Source organism: Pelmatolapia mariae, linkage group LG6 (assembly GCF_036321145.2).
Source record: "Pelmatolapia mariae isolate MD_Pm_ZW linkage group LG6, Pm_UMD_F_2, whole genome shotgun sequence".
Lineage (NCBI taxonomy): Eukaryota > Metazoa > Chordata > Actinopteri > Cichliformes > Cichlidae > Pelmatolapia > Pelmatolapia mariae.
The window spans coordinates 1,806,125-1,830,537 of record NC_086232.1 but is presented as its reverse complement, the minus strand read 5'-3'; the positions used below and the strand labels follow the sequence as shown (position 1 = coordinate 1,830,537).

Below are 24,413 nucleotides of genomic sequence, written 5' to 3'. Positions count from 1 at the left end.
GAGATCATCTACACCACACCAGGGCCTGTGCCTCTAGCTGAGGCCATGTACACCACACCAGGGCTTGTGCTGCTGGCTGTGGACCTGTGCGGCCAGCTTAGGCCACCTACACCACACCAGGGCCTGTGCTACTGGCTGAGGCTATGGACACCACACCAGTGCCTGTGGCTCTGGCTGAGGCCATGTACACCACCCCCGGGCCTTTGATGCTGGCTGAGGTCATGAACACCACACCAGGTCCTGTGGCTCTGGCTGAGGCCATCTACATCACACCAGGGCCAGTGTTTCTGGTTGAGGCGATGGACACCACACCAGGACCTGTGCTGCTGGCTGAGGCCAACTACACCACACCAGGAGCTGTGCTGCTGGCTGAGCTATGGACACCACACCAGGGCCTGTGCTGCTTGCTGTGGGCCTGTAGCTCTGGCTTAGGCCATGAACACCACACCAAGGTCTGTGGCTCTGGCTGAGGCAATCTACAACACAACATGGCCAGTGCTTCCGGATGTGGACCTGTGCAGCCAGCTTAGGACACCTACACCACACCAAGGCCTGTGGCTCTGTCTGAGGCCGTCTACACCACACCAGGACCTGTGCTACTGGCTGAGGCCATGGACACCTCTTCAGGGCCTGTGGCTTTGTCTGAGGCCATGGACACCTCTTCAGGGCCTGTGGCTTTGTCTGAGGCCATGTACAGCACACCAGGGCCTGTGGCTCTGGATGAGTTCGTCTACAACACACCAAGGACTGTGCTGCTGGATGAGGCAATGTTCATCACACCAGGGCCTGTGCGGCTGGCTGAGGCTATGGACACCACACCAGGGCCTGTGGTGCTGGCTGAGGCCAACTACACCAAACAAGGGCCTGTGGCTCTGTCTGAGGCCATCTACACCACACCAGGGCCAGTGCTTCTGGCTGAGGCCATGGACACCACACCAGGGCCTGTGCTTCTGGCTGTGGACCTGTGCAGCCAGCTTAGGCCACCTACACCACACCAGGGCCTGTGCTTCTGGCTGTGGACCTGTGCAGCCAGGTTAGGCCACCTACACCACACCAGGGCCTGTGGCTCTGGCTGAAGCCGTCTACATCACACCAGGTCCTGTGCTTCTGGTTGTGGACCTGTGCAGCCAGGTTAGGCCACCTACACCACGCCAGGGCCTGTGCTTCTGGCTGTGGACCTGTGCAGCCAGCTTAGGCCACCTACACCACACCAGGGCCTGTGGCTCTGGCTGAGGCCGTCTACATCACACCAGGGCCTGTGCTACTGGCTGAGGCCATGGACACCACACCAAGACCTGTGCTGCTGGCTGAAGCTATGGACACCACACCAGGGCATTTGGCTCTGGCTGAGGCCATGAACAAAACACCAGGGCCTGTGGCTCTGGCTGAGGCCAGCTACACCACACCACGGCCAGTGCATCTGGCTGAGGCCATGGACACCACACCAGGGCCTGTACTGCTGGCTGTGGACCTGTGCAGCCAGCTTAGGCCACCTACACCACACCATGGCCTGTGGCTCTGGCTGAAGCAGTCTACATCACACCAGGGCCTGTGCTACTGGCTGAGGCCATGCACACCACACAGGGCCTGTGCTGCTGACTGAGGCAACCTACACCACAACAGGGCCTGTGGCTCCTGATGAGGCCATCTACAACACACCAAGGGCCTGTGCCTCTAGCTGAGGCCATGTACACCACACCAGGGCCTGTGCTGCTGGCTGTGGACCTGTGCAGCCAGCTTAGGCCACCTACACCACACCAGGGCCTGTGCTACTGGCTGAGGCCATGGACACCACACCAGGACCTGTGCTGCTGGCTGAGGCTATGGACACCACCCCAGAGCCTTTGGATCTGGCTGAGGCCATGTATACCACACACGGCCTGTGGCTCTGGATGAGGCCGTCTACAACACACCAAGGGCTGTACTACTGGATGAGGCCATGTTTATCACCCCAGGGCCTGTGCTGCTGGCTGAGGCCAACTACACCACACAAGGGCCTTTGTCTCTGGCTGAGATCATCTACACCACACCAGGGCCTGTGCCTCTAGCTGAGGCCATGTACACCACACCAGGGCTTGTGCTGCTGGCTGTGGACATGTGCAGCCAGCTTAGGCCACCTACACCACACCAGGGCCTGTGCTACTGGCTGAGGCCAGGGACACCACACCAAGGCCTGTGCTGCTGGCTGAGGCTAGGGACACCACACCAGTGCCTGTGGCTCTGGCTGAGGCCATTTACACCACCCCCGGGCCTTTGATGCTGGCTGAGGTCATGAACACCACACCAGGTCCTGTGGCTCTGGCTGAGGCCATCTACATCACACCAGGGCCAGTGTTTCTGGCTGAGGCGATGGACACCACACCAGGACCTGTGCTGCTGGCTGAGGCCAACTACACCACAACAGGAGCTGTGCTGCTGGCTGAGCTATGGACACCACACCAGGGCCTGTGCTGCTTGCTGTGGGCCTGTAGCTCTGGCTTAGGCCATGAACACCACACCAAGGTCTGTGGCTCTGGCTGAGGCAATCTACAACACAACAGGGCCTGTGCTTCCGGATGTGGACCTGTGCAGCCAGCTTAGGCCACCTACACCACACCAAGGCCTGTGGCTCTGTCTGAGGCCGTCTACACCACACCAGGACCTGTGCTACTGGCTGAGGCCATGGACACCTCTTCAGGGCCTGTGGCTTTGTCTGAGGCCATGTACACCACACCAGGGCCTGTGGCTCTGGATGAGGTCGTCTACAACACACCAAGGACTGTGCTGCTGGATGAGGCAATGTTCATCACACCAGGGCCTGTGCGGCTGGCTGAGGCTATGGACACCACACCAGGGCCTGTGGTGCTGGCTGAGGCCAACTACACCAAACAAGGGCCTGTGGCTCTGTCTGAGGCCATCTACACCACACCAGGGCCAGTGCTTCTGGCTGAGGCCATGGACACCACACCAGGGCCTGTGCTGCTGGCTGAGGCCATGGACACCACACCAGGACCTGTGCTGCTGGCTGAGGCCAACTACACCCCACCAGGGCATGTGGCTCTGTCTGAGGCCATCTACACCACACCAGGGCCAGTGCTTCTGGCTGAGGCCATGGACACCACAACAGGGCCTGTGCTGTTGGCTGAGGCTAGGGACACCACACCAGTGCCTGTGGCTCTGGCTGAGGCCATGTACACCACCCCCGGGCCTTTGATGCTGGCTGAGGCCAACTACACCACACCAGGTCCTGTGGCTCTGGCTGAGGCCATTTACACCACACCAGGGCCTGTGTTGCTGATCAAAGGCTAAAATGAGTCCTTTGGTTAGGGTATTAGGCAAGCATGCAGTTACCATTAACACTGTAGTTAAATTGGAGGCTTGTGTTCGTAACTGCGAGTATTGGCCACCTCACTACTTGATACCATAAATTGACGCTTTGTGCTGACGCCAGCAGCTTACGGCCATACCGCCTTGCCAAAGCCTGATCTCGTCTGATCTCGGAAGCTATGCAAGGTTGGGCTTGGTTAGTACTTGGATGGGAGACTGCCTGGGAATACCAGGTGCTGTAAGCATTTGCTTTTCATGTCACTGAGCTGATTTTGATCCAGAGAAGGAGGGTGTTGGTGTCCATTAATGAGGCCACATTAACGACATTCCTTTTGGCTGTTTTCAGCAATGTCTTGTGCTGCCGGGTGAGGCCATCCGCACCACACCGAGGCCTATTCTGCTAACATAGGTCATCTAAATTACACCAGGGCCTGTGGCCTGCGCTGACGCCGTCTACATTACACCAGGGCCTGTGCTTCTGGCTGAGACCATGGACACCACACCAGGACCTGTGCTGCTGGCTGAGGCTTTGGACACCACCCCAGGGCCTGTGGCTCTGGCTGAGGCCATTTACACCACACAGGGCCTGTGCTTCTGGCTGTGGACCTGTGCAGCCAGCTTAGGCCACCTACACCACACCAGGGCCTGTGGCTCTGGCTGAAGCCGTCTACATCACACCAGGTCCTGTGCTTCTGGTTGTGGACCTGTGCAGCCAGGTTAGGCCACCTACACCACGCCAGGGCCTGTGCTTCTGGTTGTGGACCTGTGCAGCCAGCTTAGGCCACCTACACCACACCAGGGCCTGTGGCTCTGGCTGAGGCCGTCTACATCACACCAGGGCCTGTGCTACTGGCTGAGGCCATGGACACCACACCAAGACCTGTGCTGCTGGCTGAAGCTATGGACACCACACCAGGGCATTTGGCTCTGGCTGAGGCCATGAACACCACACCAGGGCCTGTGGCTCTGGCTGAGGCCAGCTACACCACACCACGGCCAGTGCATCTGGCTGAGGCCATGGACACCACCCCATGGCCTGTGGCTCTGGCTGAGGCCATTTACACCACACCAGGACCTGTGCTGCTGGCTGAGGCTTTGGACACCACCCCATGGCCTGTGGCTCTGGCTGAGGCCATTTACACCACACAGGGCCTGTGCTTCTGGCTGTGGACCTGTGCAGCCAGCTTAGGCCACCTTCACCACACCAGGGCCTGTGCTTCTGGCTGTGGACCTGTGCAGCCAGGTTAGGCCACCTACACCACACCAGGGCCTGTGGCTCTGGCTGAAGCCGTCTACATCACACCAGGTCCTGTGCTTCTGGTTGTGGACCTGTGCAGCCAGGTTAGGCCACCTACACCACGCCAGGGCCTGTGCTTCTGGCTGTGGACCTGTGCAGCCAGCTTAGGCCACCTACACCACACCAGGGCCTGTGGCTCTGGCTGAGGCCGTCTACATCACACCAGGGCCTGTGCTACTGGCTGAGGCCATGGACACCACACCAAGACCTGTGCTGCTGGCTGAAGCTATGGACACCACACCAGGGCATTTGGCTCTGGCTGAGGCCATGAACACCACACCAGGGCCTGTGGCTCTGGCTGAGGCCAGCTACACCACACCACGGCCAGTGCATCTGGTTGAGGCCATGGACACCACACCAGGGCCTGTACTGCTGGCTGTGGACCTGTGCAGCCAGCTTAGGCCACCTACACCACACCATGGCCTGTGGCTCTGGCTGAAGCAGTCTACATCACACCAGGGCCTGTGCTACTGGCTGAGGCCATGCACACCACACAGGGCCTGTGGTGCTGACTGAGGCAACCTACACCACAACAGGGCCTGTGGCTCCTGATGAGGCCATCTACAACACACCAAGGGCCTGTGTCTCTGGCTGAGACCATCTACACCACACCAGGGCCTGTGCCTCTAGCTGAGGCCATGTACACCACACCAGGGCCTGTGCTGCTGGCTGTGGACCTGTGCAGCCAGCTTAGGCCACCTACACCACACCAGGGCCTGTGCTACTGGCTGAGGCCATGGACACCACACCAGGACCTGTGCTGCTGGCTGAGGCTATGGACACCACCCCAGAGCCTTTGGATCTGGCTGAGGCCATGTACACCACACACGGCCTGTGGCTCTGGATGAGGCCGTCTACAACACACCAAGGGCTGTACTACTGGATGAGGCCATGTTTATCACCCCAGGGCCTGTGCTGCTGGCTGAGGCCAACTACACCACACAAGGGCCTGTGTCTCTGGCTGAGATCATCTACACCACACCAGGGCCTGTGCCTCTAGCTGAGGCCATGTACACCACACCAGGGCTTGTGCTGCTGGCTGTGGACCTGTGCGGCCAGCTTAGGCCACCTACACCACACCAGGGCCTGTGCTACTGGCTGAGGCTATGGACACCACACCAGTGCCTGTGGCTCTGGCTGAGGCCATGTACACCACCCCCGAGCCTTTGATGCTGGCTGAGGTCATGAACACCACACCAGGTCCTGTGGCTCTGGCTGAGGCCATCTACATCACACCAGGGCCAGTGTTTCTGGCTGAGGCGATGGACACCTACACCAGGACCTGTGCTGCTGGCTGAGGCCAACTACACCACACCAGGAGCTGTGCTGCTGGCTGAGCTATGGACACCACACCAGGGCCTGTGCTGCTTGCTGTGGGCCTGTAGCTCTGGCTTAGGCCATGAACACCACACCAAAGTCTGTGGCTCTGGCTGAGGCAATCTACAACACAACATGGCCAGTGCTTCCGGATGTGGACCTGTGCAGCCAGCTTAGGACACCTACACCACACCAAGGCCTGTGGCTCTGTCTGAGGCCGTCTACACCACACCAGGACCTGTGCTACTGGCTGAGGCCATGGACACCTCTTCAGGGCCTGTGGCTTTGTCTGAGGCCATGGACACCTCTTCAGGGCCTGTGGCTTTGTCTGAGGCCATGTACAGCACACCAGGGCCTGTGGCTCTGGATGAGTTCGTCTACAACACACCAAGGACTGTGCTGCTGGATTAGGCAATGTTCATCACACCAGGGCCTGTGCGGCTGGCTGAGGCTATGGACACCACACCAGGGCCTGTGGTGCTGGCTGAGGCCAACTACACCAAACAAGGGCCTGTGGCTCTGTCTGAGGCCATCTACACCACACCAGGGCCAGTGCTTCTGGCTGAGGCCATGGACACCACACCAGGGCCTGTGCTTCTGGCTGTGGACCTGTGCAGCCAGCTTAGGCCACCTACACCACACCAGGGCCTGTGCTTCTGGCTGTGGACCTGTGCAGCCAGGTTAGGCCACCTACACCACACCAGGGCCTGTGGCTCTGGCTGAAGCCGTCTACATCACACCAGGTCCTGTGCTTCTGGTTGTGGACCTGTGCAGCCAGGTTAGGCCACCTACACCACGCCAGGGCCTGTGCTTCTGGTTGTGGACCTGTGCAGCCAGCTTAGGCCACCTACACCACACCAGGGCCTGTGGCTCTGGCTGAGGCCGTCTACATCAAACCAGGGCCTGTGCTACTGGCTGAGGCCATGGACACCACACGAAGACCTGTGCTGCTGGCTGAAGCTATGGACACCACACCAGGGCATTTGGCTCTGGCTGAGGCCATGAACACCACACCAGGGCCTGTGGCTCTGTCTGAGGCCAGCTACACCACACCAGGGCCAGTGCTTCTGGCTGAGGCCATGGACACCACACCAGGGCCTGTGCTGCTGGCTGAGGCCATGGACACCACACCAGGACCTGTGCTGCTGGCTGAGGCCAACTACACCCCACCAGGGCATGTGGCTCTGTCTGAGGCCATCTACACCACACCAGGGCCAGTGCTTCTGGCTGAGGCCATGGACACCACAACAGGGCCTGTGCTGTTGGCTGAGGCTATGGACACCACACCAGTGCCTGTGGCTCTGGCTGAGGCCATGTACACCACCCCCGGGCCTTTGATGCTGGCTGAGGCCAACTACACCACACCAGGTCCTGTGGCTCTGGCTGAGGCCATTTACACCACACCAGGGCCTGTGTTGCTGATCAAAGGCTAAAATGAGTCCTTTGGTTAGGGTATTAGGCAAGCATGCAGTTACCATTAACACTGTAGTTAAATTGGAGGCTTGTGTTCGTAACTGCGAGTATTGGCCACCTCACTACTTGATACCATAAATTGACGCTTTGTGCTGACGCCAGCAGCTTACGGCCATACCGCCTTGCCAAAGCCCGATCTCGTCTGATCTCGGAAGCTATGCAAGGTTGGGCTTGGTTAGTACTTGGATGGGAGACTGCCTGGGAATACCAGGTGCTGTAAGCATTTGCTTTTCATGTCACTTAGCTGGTTTTGATCCAGAGAAGGAGGGTGTTGGTGTCAATTAATGAGGCCACATTAACGACATTCCTTTTGGCTGTTTTCAGCAATGTCTTGTGCTGCCGGGTGAGGCCATCCGCACCACACCGAGACCTATTCTGCTAACATAGGTCATCTAAATTACACCAGGGCCTGTGGCCTGCGCTGACGCCGTCTACATTACACCAGGGCCTGTGCTTCTGGCTGAGACCATGGACACCACACCAGGACCTGTGCTGCTGGCTGAGGCTTTGGACACCACCCCAGGGCCTGTGGCTCTGGCTGAGGCCATTTACACCACACAGGGCCTGTGGCTTCTGGCTGTGGACCTGTGCAGCCAGCTTAGGCCACCTACACCACACCAGGGCCTGTGGCTCTGGCAGAAGCCGTCTACATCACACCAGGTCCTGTGCTTCTGGTTGTGGACCTGTGCAGCCAGGTTAGGCCACCTACACCACGCCAGGGCCTGTGCTTCTGGCTGTGGACCTGTGCAGCCAGCTTAGGCCACCTACACCACACCAGGGCCTGTGGCTCTGGCTGAGGCCATCTACATCACACCAGGGCCTGTGCTACTGGCTGAGGCCATGGACACCACACCAAGACCTGTGCTGCTGGCTGAAGCTATGGACACCACACCAGGGCATTTGGCTCTGGCTGAGGCCATGAACACCACACCAGGGCCTGTGGCTCTGGCTGAGGCCAGCTACACCACACCACGGCCAGTGCATCTGGCTGAGGCCATGGACACCACACCAGGGCCTGTGCTGCTGGCTGTGGACCTGTGCAGCCAGCTTAGGCCACCTACACCACACCATGGCCTGTGGCTCTGGCTGAAGCAGTCTACATCACACCAGGGCCTGTGCTACTGGCTGAGGCCATGGACACCACACAGGGCCTGTGCTGCTGACTGAGGCAACCTACACCACAACAGGGCCTGTGGCTCCTGATGAGGCCATCTACAACACACCAAGGGCCTGTGTCTCTGGCTGAGACCATCTACACCACACCAGGGCCTGTGCCTCTAGCTGAGGCCATGTACACCACACCAGGGCCTGTGCTGCTGGCTGTGGACCTGTGCAGCCAGCTTAGGCCACCTACACCACACCAGGGCCTGTGCTACTGGCTGAGGCCATGGACACCACACCAGGACCTGTGCTGCTGGCTGAGGCTATGGACACCACCCCAGAGCCTTTGGATCTGGCTGAGGCCATGTACACCACACACGGCCTGTGGCTCTGGATGAGGCCGTCTACAACACACCAAGGGCTGTACTACTGGATGAGGCCATGTTTATCACCCCAGGGCCTGTGCTGCTGGCTGAGGCCAACTACACCACACAAGGGCCTGTGTCTCTGGCTGAGATCATCTACACCACACCAGGGCCTGTGCCTCTAGCTGAGGCCATGTACACCACACCAGGGCTTGTGCTGCTGGCTGTGGACCTGTGCAGCCAGCTTAGGCCACCTACACCACACCAGGGCCTGTGCTACTGGCTGAGGCCATGGACACCACACCAAGGCCTGTGCTGCTGGCTGAGGCTATGGACACCACACCAGTGCCTGTGGCTCTGGCTTAGGCCATGTACACCACCCCCGGGCCTTTGATGCTGGCTGAGGTCATGAACACCACACCAGGTCCTGTGGCTCTGGCTGAGGCCATCTACATCACACCAGGGCCAGTGTTTCTGGCTGAGGCGATGGACACCACACCAGGACCTGTGCTGCTGGCTGAGGCCAACTACACCACAACAGGAGCTGTGCTGCTGGCTGAGCTATGGACACCACACCAGGGCCTGTGCTGCTTGCTGTGGGCCTGTAGCTCTGGCTTAGGCCATGAACACCACACCAAGGTCTGTGGCTCTGGCTGAGGCAATCTACAACACAACAGGGCCTGAGCTTCCGGATGTGGACCTGTGCAGCCAGCTTAGGCCACCTACACCACACCAAGGCCTGTGGCTCTGTCTGAGGCCGTCTACACCACACCAGGACCTGTGCTACTGGCTGAGGCCATGGACACCTCTTCAAGGCCTGTGGCTCTGTCTGAGGCCGTCTACACCACACCAGGACCTGTGCTACTGGCTGAGGCCATGGACACCTCTTCAGGGCCTGTGGCTTTGTCTGAGGCCATGTACACCACACCAGGGCCTGTGGCTCTGGATGAGGTCGTCTACAACACACCAAGGACTGTGCTGCTGGATGAGGCAGTGTTCATCACACCAGGGCCTGTGCGGCTGGCTGAGGCTATGGACACCACACAGGGCCTGTGCTGCTGACTGAGGCAACCTACACCACAACAGGGCCTGTGGCTCCTGATGAGGCCATCTACAACACACCAAGGGCCTGTGTCTCTGGCTGAGACCATCTACACCACACCAGGGCCTGTGCTGCTAGCTGAGGCCATGTACACCACACCAGGGCCTGTGCTGCTGGCTGTGGACCTGTGCAGCCAGCTTAGGCCATCTACACCACACCAGGGCCAGTGCTTCTGGCTGAGGCTATGGACACCACACCAGTGCCTGTGGCTCTGGCTGAGGCCATGTACACCACCCCCGGGCCTTTGATGCTGGCTGAGGCCAACTACACCACACCAGGACCTGTGCTGCTGGCTGAGGCCAACTACACCCCACCAGGGCATGTGGCTCTGTCTGAGGCCATCTACACCACACCAGGGCCAGTGCTTCTGGCTGAGGCCATGGACACCACAACAGGGCCTGTGCTGTTGGCTGAGGCTATGGACACCACACCAGTGCCTGTGGCTCTGGCTGAGGCCATGTACACCACCCCCGGGCCTTTGATGCTGGCTGAGGCCAACTACACCACACCAGGTCCTGTGGCTCTGGCTGAGGCCATTTACACCACACCAGGGCCTGTGTTGCTGATCAAAGGCTAAAATGAGTCCTTTGGTTAGGGTATTAGGCAAGCATGCAGTTACCATTAACACTGTAGTTAAATTGGAGGCTTGTGTTCGTAACTGCGAGTATTGGCCACCTCACTACTTGATACCATAAATTGACGCTTTGTGCTGACGCCAGCAGCTTACGGCCATACCGCCTTGCCAAAGCCCGATCTCGTCTGATCTCGGAAGCTATGCAAGGTTGGGCTTGGTTAGTACTTGGATGGGAGACTGCCTGGGAATACCAGGTGCTGTAAGCATTTGCTTTTCATGTCACTGAGCTGGTTTTGATCCAGAGAAGGAGGGTGTTGGTGTCCATTAATGAGGCCACATTAACGACATTCCTTTTGGCTGTTTTCAGCAATGTCTTGTGCTGCCGGGTGAGACCATCCGCACCACACCGAGGCCTATTCTGCTAACATAGGTCATCTAAATTACACCAGGGCCTGTGGCCTGCGCTGACGCCGTCTACATTACACCAGGGCCTGTGCTTCTGGCTGAGACCATGGACACCACACCAGGACCTGTGCTGCTGGCTGAGGCTTTGGACACCACCCCAGGGCCTGTGGCTCTGGCTGAGGCCATTTACACCACACAGGGCCTGTGCTTCTGGCTGTGGACCTGTGCAGCCAGGTTAGGCCACCTACACCACACCAGGGCCTGTGGCTCTGGCTGAGGCCGTCTACATCACACCAGGTCCTGTGCTTCTGGTTGTGGACCTGTGCAGCCAGGTTAGGCCACCTACACCACGCCAGGGCCTGTGCTTCTGGTTGTGGACCTGTGCAGCCAGCTTAGGCCACCTACACCACACCAGGGCCTGTGGCTCTGGCTGAGGCCGTCTACATCACACCAGGGCCTGTGCTACTGGCTGAGGCCATGGACACCACACCAAGACCTGTGCTGCTGGCTGAAGCTATGGACACCACACCAGGGCATTTGGCTCTGGCTGAGGCCATGAACACCACACCAGGGCCTGTGGCTCTGGCTGAGGCCAGCTACACCACACCACGGCCAGTGCATCTGGCTGAGGCCATGGACACCACACCAGGGCCTGTACTGCTGGCTGTGGACCTGTGCAGCCAGCTTAGGCCACCTACACCACACCATGGCCTGTGGCTCTGGCTGAAGCAGTCTACATCACACCAGGTCCTGTGCTACTGGCTGAGGCCATGCACACCACACAGGGCCTGTGGTGCTGACTGAGGCAACCTACACCACAACAGGGCCTGTGGCTCCTGATGAGGCCATCTACAACACACCAAGGGCCTGTGTCTCTGGCTGAGATCATCTACACCACACCAGGGCCTGTGCCTCTAGCTGAGGCCATGTACACCGCAACAGGGCCTGTGCTGCTGGCTGTGGACCTGTGCAGCCAGCTTAGGCCACCTACACCACACCAGGGCCTGTGCTACTGGCTGAGGCCATGGACACCACACCAGGACCTGTGCTGCTGGCTGAGGCTATGGACACCACCCCAGAGCCTTTGGATCTGGCTGAGGCCATGTACACCACACACGGCCTGTGGCTCTGGATGAGGCCGTCTACAACACACCAAGGGCTGTACTACTGGATGAGGCCATGTTTATCACCCCAGGGCCTGTGCTGCTGGCTGAGGCCAACTACACCACACAAGGGCCTGTGTCTCTGGCTGAGATCATCTACACCACACCAGGGCCTGTGCCTCTAGCTGAGGCCATGTACACCACACCAGGGCTTGTGCTGCTGGCTGTGGACCTGTGCAGCCAGCTTAGGCCACCTACACCACACCAGGGCCTGTGCTACTGGCTGAGGCCATTGACACCACACCAAGGCCTGTGCTGCTGGCTGAGGCTATGGACACCACACCAGTGCCTGTGGCTCTGGCTGAGGCCATGTACACCACCCCCGGGCCTTTGATGCTGGCTGAGGTCATGAACACCACACCAGGTCCTGTGGCTCTGGCTGAGGCCATCTACATCACACCAGGGCCAGTGTTTCTGGCTGAGGCGATGGACACCACACCAGGACCTGTGCTGCTGGCTGAGGCCAACTACACCACAACAGGAGCTGTGCTGCTGGCTGAGCTATGAACACCACACCAGGGCCTGTGCTGCTTGCTGTGGGCCTGTAGCTCTGGCTTAGGCCATGAACACCACACCAAGGTCTGTGGCTCTGGCTGAGGCAATCTACAACACAACAGGGCCAGTGCTTCCGGATGTGGACCTGTGCAGCTAGCTTAGGACATCTACACCACACCAAGGACTGTGGCTCTGTCTGAGGCCGTCTACACCACACCAGGACCTGTGCTACTGGCTGAGGCCATGGACACCTCTTCAGGGCCTGTGGCTTTGTCTGAGGCCATGGACACCTCTTCAGGGCCTGTGGCTTTGTCTGAGGCCATGTACACCACACCAGGGCCTGTGGCTCTGGATGAGTTCGTCTACAACACACCAAGGACTGTGCTGCTGGATGAGGCAATGTTCATCACACCAGGGCCTGTGCGGCTGGCTGAGACTATGGACACCACACCAGGGCCTGTGGTGCTGGCCGAGGCCAACTACACCAAACAAGGGCCTGTGGCTCTGTCTGAGGCCATCTACACCACACCAAGGTCTGTGGCTCTGGCTGAGGCAATCTACAACACAACAGGGCCTGTGCTTCCGGATGTGGACCTGTGCAGCCAGCTTAGGCCACCTACACCACACCAAGGCCTGTGGCTCTGTCTGAGGCCGTCTACACCACACCAGGACCTGTGCTACTGGCTGAGGCCATGGACACCTCTTCAGGGCCTGTGGCTTTGTCTGAGGCCATGTACACCACACCAGGGCCTGTGGCTCTGGATGAGGTCGTCTACAACACACCAAGGACTGTGCTGCTGGATGAGGCAATGTTCATCACACCAGGGCCTGTGCGGCTGGCTGAGGCTATGGACACCACACCAGGGCCTGTGGTGCTGGCTGAGGCCAACTACACCAAACAAGGGCCTGTGGCTCTGTCTGAGGCCATCTACACCACACCAGGGCCAGTGCTTCTGGCTGAGGCCATGGACACCACACCAGGGCCTGTGCTGCTGGCTGAGGCCATGGACACCACACCAGGACCTGTGCTGCTGGCTGAGGCCAACTACACCCCACCAGGGCATGTGGCTCTGTCTGAGGCCATCTACACCACACCAGGGCCAGTGCTTCTGGCTGAGGCCATGGACACCACAACAGGGCCTGTGCTGTTGGCTGAGGCTATGGACACCACACCAGTGCCTGTGGCTCTGGCTGAGGCCATGTACACCACCCCCGGGCCTTTGATGCTGGCTGAGGCCAACTACACCACACCAGGTCCTGTGGCTCTGGCTGAGGCCATTTACACCACACCAGGGCCTGTGTTGCTGATCAAAGGCTAAAATGAGTCCTTTGGTTAGGGTATTAGGCAAGCATGCAGTTACCATTAACACTGTAGTTAAATTGGAGGCTTGTGTTCGTAACTGCGAGTATTGGCCACCTCACTACTTGATATCATAAATTGACGCTTTGTGCTTACGCCAGCAGCTTACGGCCATACCGCCTTGCCAAAGCCCGATCTCGTCTGATCTCGGAAGCTATGCAAGGTTGGGCTTGGTTAGTACTTGGATGGGAGACTGCCTGGGAATACCAGGTGCTGTAAGAATTTGCTTTTCATGTCACTGAGCTGGTTTTGATCCAGAGAAGGAGGGTGTTGGTGTCCATTAATGAGGCCACATTAACGACATTCCTTTTGGCTGTTTTCAGCAATGTCTTGTGCTGCCGGGTGAGGCCATCCGCACCACACCGAGGCCTATTCTGCTAACATAGGTCATCTAAATTACACCAGGGCCTGTGGCCTGCGCTGACGCCGTCTACATTACACCAGGGCCTGTGCTTCTGGCTGAGACCATGGACACCACACCAGGACCTGTGCTGCTGGCTGAGGCTTTGGACACCACCCCATGGCCTGTGGCTCTGGCTGAGGCCATTTACACCACACAGGGCCTGTGCTTCTGGCTGTGGACCTGTGCAGCCAGCTTAGGCCACCTTCACCACACCAGGGCCTGTGCTTCTGGCTGTGGACCTGTGCAGCCAGGTTAGGCCACCTACACCACACCAGGGCCTGTGGCTCTGGCTGAAGCCGTCTACATCACACCAGGTCCTGTGCTTCTGGTTGTGGACCTGTGCAGCCAGGTTAGGCCACCTACACCACGCCAGGGCCTGTGCTTCTGGCTGTGGACCTGTGCAGCCAGCTTAGGCCACCTACACCACACCAGGGCCTGTGGCTCTGGCTGAGGCCGTCTACATCACACCAGGGCCTGTGCTACTGGCTGGGGCCATGGACACCACACCAAGACCTGTGCTGCTGGCTGAAGCTATGGACACCACACCAGGGCATTTGGCTCTGGCTGAGGCCATGAACACCACACCAGGGCCTGTGGCTCTGGCTGAGGCCAGCTACACCACACCACGGCCAGTGCATCTGGCTGAGGCCATGGACACCACACCAGGGCCTGTACTGCTGGCTGTGGACCTGTGCAGCCAGCTTAGGCCACCTACACCACACCATGGCCTGTGGCTCTGGCTGAAGCAGTCTACATCACACCAGGGCCTGTGCTACTGGCTGAGGCCATGCACACCACACAGGGCCTGTGGTGCTGACTGAGGCAACCTACACCACAACAGGGCCTGTGGCTCCTGATGAGGCCATCTACAACACACCAAGGGCCTGTGTCTCTGGCTGAGACCATCTACACCACACCAGGGCCTGTGCCTCTAGCTGAGGCCATGTACACCACACCAGGGCCTGTGCTGCTGGCTGTGGACCTGTGCAGCCAGCTTAGGCCACCTACACCACACCAGGGCCTGTGCTACTGGCTGAGGCCATGGACACCACACCAGGACCTGTGCTGCTGGCTGAGGCTATGGACACCACCCCAGAGCCTTTGGATCTGGCTGAGGCCATGTACACCACACACGGCCTGTGGCTCTGGATGAGGCCGTCTACAACACACCAAGGGCTGTACTACTGGATGAGGCCATGTTTATCACCCCAGGGCCTGTGCTGCTGGCTGAGGCCAACTACACCACACAAGGGCCTGTGTCTCTGGCTGAGATCATCTACACCACACCAGGGCCTGTGCCTCTAGCTGAGGCCATGTACACCACACCAGGGCTTGTGCTGCTGGCTGTGGACCTGTGCGGCCAGCTTAGGCCACCTACACCACACCAGGGCCTGTGCTACTGGCTGAGGCTATGGACACCACACCAGTGCCTGTGGCTCTGGCTGAGGCCATGTACACCACCCCCGGGCCTTTGATGCTGGCTGAGGTCATGAACACCACACCAGGTCCTGTGGCTCTGGCTGAGGCCATCTACATCACACCAGGGCCAGTGTTTCTGGCTGAGGCGATGGACACCACACCAGGACCTGTGCTGCTGGCTGAGGCCAACTACACCACACCAGGAGCTGTGCTGCTGGCTGAGCTATGGACACCACACCAGGGCCTGTGCTGCTTGCTGTGGGCCTGTAGCTCTGGCTTAGGCCATGAACACCACACCAAGGTCTGTGGCTCTGGCTGAGGCAATCTACAACACAACATGGCCAGTGCTTCCGGATGTGGACCTGTGCAGCCAGCTTAGGACACCTACACCACACCAAGGCCTGTGGCTCTGTCTGAGGCCGTCTACACCACACCAGGACCTGTGCTACTGGCTGAGGCCATGGACACCTCTTCAGGGCCTGTGGCTTTGTCTGAGGCCATGGACACCTCTTCAGGGCCTGTGGCTTTGTCTGAGGCCATGTACAGCACACCAGGGCCTGTGGCTCTGGATGAGTTCGTCTACAACACACCAAGGACTGTGCTGCTGGATGAGGCAATGTTCATCACACCAGGGCCTGTGCGGCTGGCTGAGGCTATGGACACCACACCAGGGCCTGTGGTGCTGGCTGAGGCCAACTACACCAAACAAGGGCCTGTGGCTCTGTCTGAGGCCATCTACACCACACCAGGGCCAGTGCTTCTGGCTGAGGCCATGGACACCACACCAGGGCCTGTGCTTCTGGCTGTGGACCTGTGCAGCCAGCTTAGGCCACCTACACCACACCAGGGCCTGTGCTTCTGGCTATGGACCTGTGCAGCCAGGTTAGGCCACCTACACCACACCAGGGCCTGTGGCTCTGGCTGAAGCCGTCTACATCACACCAGGTCCTGTGCTTCTGGTTGTGGACCTGTGCAGCCAGGTTAGGCCACCTACACCACGCCAGGGCCTGTGCTTCTGGCTGTGGACCTGTGCAGCCAGCTTAGGCCACCTACACCACACCAGGGCCTGTGGCTCTGGCTGAGGCCGTCTACATCACACCAGGGCCTGTGCTACTGGCTGAGGCCATGGACACCACACCAAGACCTGTGCTGCTGGCTGAAGCTATGGACACCACACCAGGGCATTTGGCTCTGGCTGAGGCCATGAACACCACACCAGGGCCTGTGGCTCTGGCTGAGGCCAGCTACACCACACCACGGCCAGTGCATCTGGCTGAGGCCATGGACACCACACCAGGGCCTGTACTGCTGGCTGTGGACCTGTGCAGCCAGCTTAGGCCACCTACACCACACCATGGCCTGTGGCTCTGGCTGAAGCAGTCTACATCACACCAGGGCCTGTGCTACTGGCTGAGGCCATGCACACCACACAGGGCCTGTGCTGCTGACTGAGGCAACCTACACCACAACAGGGCCTGTGGCTCCTGATGAGGCCATCTACAACACACCAAGGGCCTGTGCCTCTAGCTGAGGCCATGTACACCACACCAGGGCCTGTGCTGCTGGCTGTGGACCTGTGCAGCCAGCTTAGGCCACCTACACCACACCAGGGCCTGTGCTACTGGCTGAGGCCATGGACACCACACCAGGACCTGTGCTGCTGGCTGAGGCTATGGACACCACCCCAGAGCCTTTGGATCTGGCTGAGGCCATGTATACCACACACGGCCTGTGGCTCTGGATGAGGCCGTCTACAACACACCAAGGGCTGTACTACTGGATGAGGCCATGTTTATCACCCCAGGGCCTGTGCTGCTGGCTGAGGCCAACTACACCAAACAAGGGCCTGTGGCTCTGTCTGAGGCCATCTACACCACACCAGGGCCAGTGCTTCTGGCTGAGGCCATGGACACCACACCAGGGCCTGTGCTTCTGGCTGTGGACCTGTGCAGCCAGCTTAGGCCACCTACACCACACCAGGGCCTGTGCTTCTGGCTGTGGACCTGTGCAGCCAGGTTAGGCCACCTACACCACACCAGGGCCTGTGGCTCTGGCTGAAGCCGTCTACATCACACCAGGTCCTGTGCTTCTGGTTGTGGACCTGTGCAGCCAGGTTAGGCCACCTACACCACGCCAGGGCCTGTGCTTCTGGCTGTGGACCTGTGCAGCCAGCTTAGGCCACCTACACCACACCAGGGCCTGTGGCTCTGGCTGAGGCCGTCTACATCACACCAGGGCCTGTGCTACTGGCTGAGGCCATGGACACCACACCAAGACCTGTGCTGCTGGCTGAAGCTATGGACACCACACCAGGGCATTTGGCTCTGGCTGAGGCCATGAACACCACACCAGGGCCTGTGGCTCTGGCTGAGGCCAGCTACACCACACCACGGCCAGTGCATCTGGCTGAGGCCATGGACACCACACCAGGGCCTGTACTGCTGGCTGTGGACCTGTGCAGCCAGCTTAGGCCACCTACACCACACCATGGCCTGTGGCTCTGGCTGAAGCAGTCTACATCACACCAGGGCCTGTGCTACTGGCTGAGGCCATGCACACCACACAGGGCCTGTGCTGCTGACTGAGGCAACCTACACCACAACAGGGCCTGTGGCTCCTGATGAGGCCATCTACAACACACCAAGGGCCTGTGCCTCTAGCTGAGGCCATGTACACCACACCAGGGCCTGTGCTGCTGGCTGTGGACCTGTGCAGCCAGCTTAGGCCACCTACACCACACCAGGGCCTGTGCTACTGGCTGAGGCCATGGACACCACACCAGGACCTGTGCTGCTGGCTGAGGCTATGGACACCACCCCAGAGCCTTTGGATCTGGCTGAGGCCATGTATACCACACACGGCCTGTGGCTCTGGATGAGGCCGTCTACAACACACCAAGGGCTGTACTACTGGATGAGGCCATGTTTATCACCCCAGGGCCTGTGCTGCTGGCTGAGGCCAACTACACCACACAAGGGCCTTTGTCTCTGGCTGAGATCATCTACACCACACCAGGGCCTGTGCCTCTAGCTGAGGCCATGTACACCACACCAGGGCTTGTGCTGCTGGCTGTGGACATGTGCAGCCAGCTTAGGCCACCTACACCACACCAGGGCCTGTGCTACTGGCTGAGGCCAGGGACACCACACCAAGGCCTGTGCTGCTGGCTGAGGCTAGGGACACCACACCAGTGCCTGTGGCTCTGGCTGAGGCCATTTACACCACCCCCGGGCCTTTGATGCTGGCTGAGGTCATGAACACCACACCAGGTCCTGTGGCTCTGGCTGAGGCCATCTACATCACACCAGGGCCAGTGTTTCTGGCTGAGGCGATGGACACCACACCAGGACCTGTGCTGCTGGCTGAGGCCAACTACACCACAACAGGAGCTGTGCTGCTGGCTGAGCTATGGACACCACACCAGGGCCTGTGCTGCTTGCTGTGGGCCTGTAGCTCTGGCTTAGGCCATGAACACCACACCAAGGTCTGTGGCTCTGGCTGAGGCAATCTACAACACAACAGGGCCTGTGCTTCCGGATGTGGACCTGTGCAGCCAGCTTAGGCCACCTACACCACACCAAGGCCTGTGGCTCTGTCTGAGGCCGTCTACACCACACCAGGACCTGTGCTACTGGCTGAGGCCATGGACACCTCTTCAGGGCCTGTGGCTTTGTCTGAGGCCATGTACACCACACCAGGGCCTGTGGCTCTGGATGAGGTCGTCTACAACACACCAAGGACTGTGCTGCTGGATGAGGCAATGTTCATCACACCAGGGCCTGTGCGGCTGGCTGAGGCTATGGACACCACACCAGGGCCTGTGGTGCTGGCTGAGGCCAACTACACCAAACAAGGGCCTGTGGCTCTGTCTGAGGCCATCTACACCACACCAGGGCCAGTGCTTCTGGCTGAGGCCATGGACACCACACCAGGGCCTGTGCTGCTGGCTGAGGCCATGGACACCACACCAGGACCTGTGCTGCTGGCTGAGGCCAACTACACCCCACCAGGGCATGTGGCTCTGTCTGAGGCCATCTACACCACACCAGGGCCAGTGCTTCTGGCTGAGGCCATGGACACCACAACAGGGCCTGTGCTGTTGGCTGAGGCTATGGACACCACACCAGTGCCTGTGGCTCTGGCTGAGGCCATGTACACCACCCCCGGGCCTTTGATGCTGGCTGAGGCCAACTACACCACACCAGGTCCTGTGGCTCTGGCTGAGGCCATTTACACCACACCAGGGCCTGTGTTGCTGATCAAAGGCTAAAATGAGTCCTTTGGTTAGGGTATTAGGCAAGCATGCAGTTACCATTAACACTGTAGTTAAATTGGAGGCTTGTGTTCGTAACTGCGAGTATTGGCCACCTCACTACTTGATACCATAAATTGACGCTTTGTGCTGACGCCAGCAGCTTACGGCCATACCGCCTTGCCAAAGCCTGATCTCGTCTGATCTCGGAAGCTATGCAAGGTTGGGCTTGGTTAGTACTTGGATGGGAGACTGCCTGGGAATACCAGGTGCTGTAAGCATTTGCTTTTCATGTCACTGAGCTGATTTTGATCCAGAGAAGGAGGGTGTTGGTGTCCATTAATGAGGCCACATTAACGACATTCCTTTTGGCTGTTTTCAGCAATGTCTTGTGCTGCCGGGTGAGGCCATCCGCACCACACCGAGGCCTATTCTGCTAACATAGGTCATCTAAATTACACCAGGGCCTGTGGCCTGCGCTGACGCCGTCTACATTACACCAGGGCCTGTGCTTCTGGCTGAGACCATGGACACCACACCAGGACCTGTGCTGCTGGCTGAGGCTTTGGACACCACCCCAGGGCCTGTGGCTCTGGCTGAGGCCATTTACACCACACAGGGCCTGTGCTTCTGGCTGTGGACCTGTGCAGCCAGCTTAGGCCACCTACACCACACCAGGGCCTGTGGCTCTGGCTGAAGCCGTCTACATCACACCAGGTCCTGTGCTTCTGGTTGTGGACCTGTGCAGCCAGGTTAGGCCACCTACACCACGCCAGGGCCTGTGCTTCTGGTTGTGGACCTGTGCAGCCAGCTTAGGCCACCTACACCACACCAGGGCCTGTGGCTCTGGCTGAGGCCGTCTACATCACACCAGGGCCTGTGCTACTGGCTGAGGCCATGGACACCACACCAAGACCTGTGCTGCTGGCTGAAGCTATGGACACCACACCAGGGCATTTGGCTCTGGCTGAGGCCATGAACACCACACCAGGGCCTGTGGCTCTGGCTGAGGCCAGCTACACCACACCACGGCCAGTGCATCTGGCTGAGGCCATGGACACCACCCCATGGCCTGTGGCTCTGGCTGAGGCCATTTACACCACACCAGGACCTGTGCTGCTGGCTGAGGCTTTGGACACCACCCCATGGCCTGTGGCTCTGGCTGAGGCCATTTACACCACACAGGGCCTGTGCTTCTGGCTGTGGACCTGTGCAGCCAGCTTAGGCCACCTTCACCACACCAGGGCCTGTGCTTCTGGCTGTGGACCTGTGCAGCCAGGTTAGGCCACCTACACCACACCAGGGCCTGTGGCTCTGGCTGAAGCCGTCTACATCACACCAGGTCCTGTGCTTCTGGTTGTGGACCTGTGCAGCCAGGTTAGGCCACCTACACCACGCCAGGGCCTGTGCTTCTGGCTGTGGACCTGTGCAGCCAGCTTAGGCCACCTACACCACACCAGGGCCTGTGGCTCTGGCTGAGGCCGTCTACATCACACCAGGGCCTGTGCTACTGGCTGAGGCCATGGACACCACACCAAGACCTGTGCTGCTGGCTGAAGCTATGGACACCACACCAGGGCATTTGGCTCTGGCTGAGGCCATGAACACCACACCAGGGCCTGTGGCTCTGGCTGAGGCCAGCTACACCACACCACGGCCAGTGCATCTGGTTGAGGCCATGGACACCACACCAGGGCCTGTACTGCTGGCTGTGGACCTGTGCAGCCAGCTTAGGCCACCTACACCACACCATGGCCTGTGGCTCTGGCTGAAGCAGTCTACATCACACCAGGGCCTGTGCTACTGGCTGAGGCCATGCACACCACACAGGGCCTGTGGTGCTGACTGAGGCAACCTACACCACAACAGGGCCTGTGGCTCCTGATGAGGCCATCTACAACACACCAAGGGCCTGTGTCTCTGGCTGAGACCATCTACACCACACCAGGGCCTGTGCCTCTAGCTGAGGCCATGTACACCACACCAGGGCCTGTGCTGCTGGCTGTGGACCTGTGCAGCCAGCTTAGGCCACCTACACCACACCAGGGCCTGTGCTACTGGCTGAGGCCATGGACACCACACCAGGACCTGTGCTGCTGGCTGAGGCTATGGACACCACCCCAGAGCCTTTGGATCTGGCTGAGGCCATGTACACCACACACGGCCTGTGGCTCTGGATGAGGCCGTCTACAACACACCAAGGGCTGTACTACTGGATGAGGCCATGTTTATCACCCCAGGGCCTGTGCTGCTGGCTGAGGCCAACTACACCACACAAGGGCCTGTGTCTCTGGCTGAGATCATCTACACCACACCAGGGCCTGTGCCTCTAGCTGAGGCCATGTACACCACACCAGGGCTTGTGCTGCTGGCTGTGGACCTGTGCGGCCAGCTTAGGCCACCTACACCACACCAGGGCCTGTGCTACTGGCTGAGGCTATGGACACCACACCAGTGCCTGTGGCTCTGGCTGAGGCCATGTACACCACCCCCGAGCCTTTGATGCTGGCTGAGGTCATGAACACCACACCAGGTCCTGTGGCTCTGGCTGAGGCCATCTACATCACACCAGGGCCAGTGTTTCTGGTTGAGGCGATGGACACCACACCAGGACCTGTGCTGCTGGCTGAGGCCAACTACACCACACCAGGAGCTGTGCTGCTGGCTGAGCTATGGACACCACACCAGGGCCTGTGCTGCTTGCTGTGGGCCTGTAGCTCTGGCTTAGGCCATGAACACCACACCAAAGTCTGTGGCTCTGGCTGAGGCAATCTACAACACAACATGGCCAGTGCTTCCGGATGTGGACCTGTGCAGCCAGCTTAGGACACCTACACCACACCAAGGCCTGTGGCTCTGTCTGAGGCCGTCTACACCACACCAGGACCTGTGCTACTGGCTGAGGCCATGGACACCTCTTCAGGGCCTGTGGCTTTGTCTGAGGCCATGGACACCTCTTCAGGGCCTGTGGCTTTGTCTGAGGCCATGTACAACACACCAGGGCCTGTGGCTCTGGATGAGTTCGTCTACAACACACCAAGGACTGTGCTGCTGGATTAGGCAATGTTCATCACACCAGGGCCTGTGCGGCTGGCTGAGGCTATGGACACCACACCAGGGCCTGTGGTGCTGGCTGAGGCCAACTACACCAAACAAGGGCCTGTGGCTCTGTCTGAGGCCATCTACACCACACCAGGGCCAGTGCTTCTGGCTGAGGCCATGGACACCACACCAGGGCCTGTGCTTCTGGCTGTGGACCTGTGCACCCAGCTTAGGCCACCTACACCACACCAGGGCCTGTGCTTCTGGCTGTGGACCTGTGCAGCCAGGTTAGGCCACCTACACCACACCAGGGCCTGTGGCTCTGGCTGAAGCCGTCTACATCACACCAGGTCCTGTGCTTCTGGTTGTGGACCTGTGCAGCCAGGTTAGGCCACCTACACCACGCCAGGGCCTGTGCTTCTGGTTGTGGACCTGTGCAGCCAGCTTAGGCCACCTACACCACACCAGGGCCTGTGGCTCTGGCTGAGGCCGTCTACATCAAACCAGGGCCTGTGCTACTGGCTGAGGCCATGGACACCACACGAAGACCTGTGCTGCTGGCTGAAGCTATGGACACCACACCAGGGCATTTGGCTCTGGCTGAGGCCATGAACACCACACCAGGGCCTGTGGCTCTGTCTGAGGCCAGCTACACCACACCAGGGCCAGTGCTTCTGGCTGAGGCCATGGACACCACACCAGGGCCTGTGCTGCTGGCTGAGGCCATGGACACCACACCAGGACCTGTGCTGCTGGCTGAGGCCAACTACACCCCACCAGGGCATGTGGCTCTGTCTGAGGCCATCTACACCACACCAGGGCCAGTGCTTCTGGCTGAGGCCATGGACACCACAACAGGGCCTGTGCTGTTGGCTGAGGCTATGGACACCACACCAGTGCCTGTGGCTCTGGCTGAGGCCATGTACACCACCCCCGGGCCTTTGATGCTGGCTGAGGCCAACTACACCACACCAGGTCCTGTGGCTCTGGCTGAGGCCATTTACACCACACCAGGGCCTGTGTTGCTGATCAAAGGCTAAAATGAGTCCTTTGGTTAGGGTATTAGGCAAGCATGCAGTTACCATTAACACTGTAGTTAAATTGGAGGCTTGTGTTCGTAACTGCGAGTATTGGCCACCTCACTACTTGATACCATAAATTGACGCTTTGTGCTGACGCCAGCAGCTTACGGCCATACCGCCTTGCCAAAGCCCGATCTCGTCTGATCTCGGAAGCTATGCAAGGTTGGGCTTGGTTAGTACTTGGATGGGAGACTGCCTGGGAATACCAGGTGCTGTAAGCATTTGCTTTTCATGTCACTTAGCTGGTTTTGATCCAG

At 59.4% G+C, this 24,413-nt stretch overlaps 3 non-coding genes and 3 pseudogenes across 3 annotated transcripts; all 6 read left to right on the top strand.

Annotated features, from left to right (window-relative positions):
• Nucleotides 1–3,432: 3,432 nt before the first annotated feature.
• On the top strand, nucleotides 3,433–3,551 carry LOC134629885 (5S ribosomal RNA; annotated as a pseudogene).
• A 3,946-nt stretch (nucleotides 3,552–7,497) lies between these two features.
• LOC134630196 (5S ribosomal RNA) lies at nucleotides 7,498–7,616 on the top strand. Its single transcript, XR_010094257.1, has one exon. It is a non-coding gene; the product is annotated as a 5S ribosomal RNA (ribosomal RNA).
• A 3,066-nt stretch (nucleotides 7,617–10,682) lies between these two features.
• On the top strand, nucleotides 10,683–10,801 carry LOC134630195 (5S ribosomal RNA). The gene has a single exon (XR_010094256.1). It is a non-coding gene; the product is annotated as a 5S ribosomal RNA (ribosomal RNA).
• A 3,260-nt stretch (nucleotides 10,802–14,061) lies between these two features.
• On the top strand, nucleotides 14,062–14,180 carry LOC134629908 (5S ribosomal RNA; annotated as a pseudogene).
• A 6,014-nt stretch (nucleotides 14,181–20,194) lies between these two features.
• LOC134629883 (5S ribosomal RNA) lies at nucleotides 20,195–20,313 on the top strand (annotated as a pseudogene).
• A 3,945-nt stretch (nucleotides 20,314–24,258) lies between these two features.
• On the top strand, nucleotides 24,259–24,377 carry LOC134630194 (5S ribosomal RNA). Its single transcript, XR_010094255.1, has one exon. It is a non-coding gene; the product is annotated as a 5S ribosomal RNA (ribosomal RNA).
• The last annotated feature ends 36 nt before the right edge of the window (nucleotides 24,378–24,413 follow it).